This window comes from Geospiza fortis, unplaced genomic scaffold (assembly GCF_000277835.1).
Source record: "Geospiza fortis unplaced genomic scaffold, GeoFor_1.0 scaffold16, whole genome shotgun sequence".
In the NCBI taxonomy this organism is placed as follows: Eukaryota; Metazoa; Chordata; class Aves; order Passeriformes; family Thraupidae; genus Geospiza; species Geospiza fortis.
In genome coordinates this window covers 10,708,306-10,709,993 of record NW_005054302.1, presented here as the reverse complement: position 1 = coordinate 10,709,993, position 1,688 = coordinate 10,708,306, and the positions used below count along the sequence as shown (strand labels likewise).

At 59.5% G+C, this 1,688-nt stretch overlaps 1 protein-coding gene across 1 annotated transcript in view; it reads left to right on the top strand.

The window, feature by feature from the left end:
- The first annotated feature begins 6 nt into the window (after positions 1 to 6).
- MTNR1B (melatonin receptor 1B) overlaps positions 7 to 1,688 on the top strand; it is a 21,588-nt gene continuing 19,906 nt past the window's right edge. Inside the window, exon 1 of the mRNA XM_005417819.2 lies at positions 7 to 112. The gene's annotated coding sequence lies outside the window, so the exon portion shown is untranslated. The remainder of the gene's footprint in view (positions 113 to 1,688) is intronic.

Genomic DNA, 1,688 nt, shown 5'->3' with positions numbered 1-1,688 from the left:
TGGGTGGTGCCGGTGCTGTCCAGCGTGCTGATCTTCACCACCGTGGTGGACAGCCTGGGCAACCTCCTGGTCATCCTCTCCGTCTTCAAGAACCGCAAGCTTCGGAACTCAGGTAAGGGCTTGACCCCCGCACCCTGCCCGGCCGCGGCAGGGAGCAGCGAGCGCCCGGAGTTCCGCCGCTATCCTGGTCCTCGCTTCCAGCTGTCCTGAGGAGTCCAGCCCGCTTGCCGAGTCCGTGCGGGCCGCCCGCTGAAGGCGGGGGGGCAGAGCCCCCCATCTCTGGGTTCTTGCCCTGTAGTGTGTGCAGGGACCCCCAGACGCTCAGTCACCCTTCCCAGCGCACCGCCTCTGCGCTCCCCTCGGCCTCCGTCCTGCCCTCCGTCCGGGAACACAGGTCGTTCAGTGGTGCCTAATAAGGCATTATGTGGTCTCTATGGAGCTCCCGAGGAGGGAAATCGGTGCCATCCGGCACAAAAAGTGTGCCCAAAGCCGTCGGAGGAGTGAAGGAGGAGCTTTTAAAACTTGCTCAAGAGTCCTAAAGATACGGTGCTGTGCATGCGTGGGGAAGCGGCTTAGAACGCTCTCTGGAGCCCGCATCAGAGTTCACGGTAGTCTTCACGAAATCGCCTTCTTGTCTCCTTATCGCACATCCTTCAATTAGAACACAACAAATAAAGTGCGGTGTTGTCTTTGAATCGTGTTTACAATTTCTCCTTGTGTGTGCTAGAATGTTGCTCTGCGTTTTTCACTTGCTAAACGTACTGGCTTTATCTCCTCATCTCTGCCGGGCTGGTTGCAACGTGTTTCAAACTACAAAACTCTGTAGTTCCTCACCAACTTCTCTGATTTGCCTCCTGGCCCTGATTCGCGCGCGTCCCGCGGCGTGCGGATCCTGCAGCCCCTCCAGCTCCCCCGTCGATGGAGCCGATTGTTCCCTGATGCGCCGAGCTGGGCACACCCGCACTCGGCCGGATGCTGGGTGTCGGTGCAGTATAAAGTGCTACCCCCGAAATTGTGGTGTATCTACTATACTTGTAGTACTTTGTTGTTCCCGGAACTCCTCATTCCTTCGAGACTCGAGTTCCCTCGTTTTCCATGCGCACGCAGGTCGGGGTAGCCAAACTTTGCTGGGAGCTGGCAGGAGTCCGGAGCGCTACGCTCCCCGCACTCGGAACCAGAGGGCTCTGCCGTCGATCCTCTGTGTCAGCGGGTGCTCCATTGCCACCGGGAAGGAGGGAGAGCTGCTGGCTTGTTTCTCCTGGGGGTGGTGGGAGTGTTGGTTTGGGATGTTTTTAACCGGTGTCACTTCCCAACGCTGTTGTGTCTCACGTGCGGTGACCAGAGCTCCTGCTGACGGGGAGCAGGCGCTCCTTCGCTCTTGCTCTAAGTTAAATCGTCCTCAGGGGCAAAAGCAGTTTATGGAGGGGTAACTCTTGCGCTCCCCAATAGCTGCACATCTCGCTGCAGGCGGGAGTTGCCGGCAAGTCCCGTTTACACAGGGGTGAGTGATCACACTCCCCCGAGCAGCGCCGAACCTGAGAACGACCTGGAGGGGTGCCTTGGCTGAGAGAGGGAAGACATGGGGTGGCCGCTGCTAGTCCGTGCGATTGTGCTTGGGCTGTCCGTCACGGGGCAGCAAGCCGAGACGAGCAGAGCCGTGCCGAAGCCGGCGGGGCCGCATGGCCCCG